Genomic DNA, 725 nt, shown 5'->3' with positions numbered 1-725 from the left:
AGGGACCATTCCCTGGAGAAGGACGTCATGCTTGGTAGGGTGGAGGGTCGACGAAAGAGGGGGAGGCCTTCAACGAGATGGATTGACATGGTGGCCGCGATGATGGGCTCAAGTATAGCAGGGATTGTGGGGCTGGCGCAGGATTGGGCAGTGTTTCATTCTGCTGTGCACGGGGTCGCTATGAGTCGGAAACGACTCGACGGCACTTAACAACAACAACAGCACAGGCCAGGAGCACAGTTAGTGCATAATTAATCTTATTTAATATTATTAATATGATTGTTTTATTATGTATAATCAAAGTTGAATTAACAGTATAGTAATTCATATAGCTTGTGTTCTATCTCGTGACTCTGATCAGACTCAACAAATCTGTTTATTGTCTTCATCAAGCTTTATATTGAAGAATCCCTCCACAGTTGGTGGAGTTTGAGAACTGAAATGTCATTTTCTTGTATGGGTCTTCATTGTAATTAATGGAGGGAGAATAAATGGGAAGCACATAGATTTGGAAAGAGATGGCTGTGGCTACTAATTTCTGATGCTTACTGTGATCTGAGCAAGTTAATTAACCTTTGTGAATCTCTTTTCAATAAAATAGGGAATACAGTACTTAACTGATAAAATTGTATTTAATGATAGAATGGATGTTGGCAGCTATTCCCCAAAGAAAGCACATATTCTCCAAAGAGCTCTCCAATGAATTTTACCAGTTGCCAACCAGT

The sequence above is a fragment of the Orycteropus afer genome, unplaced genomic scaffold (assembly GCF_000298275.1).
Source record: "Orycteropus afer afer isolate SDZICR_OR568_19922 unplaced genomic scaffold, OryAfe1.0 scaffold00298, whole genome shotgun sequence".
In the NCBI taxonomy this organism is placed as follows: domain Eukaryota; kingdom Metazoa; phylum Chordata; class Mammalia; order Tubulidentata; family Orycteropodidae; genus Orycteropus; species Orycteropus afer.
This window is presented reverse-complemented; position numbering follows the sequence as displayed.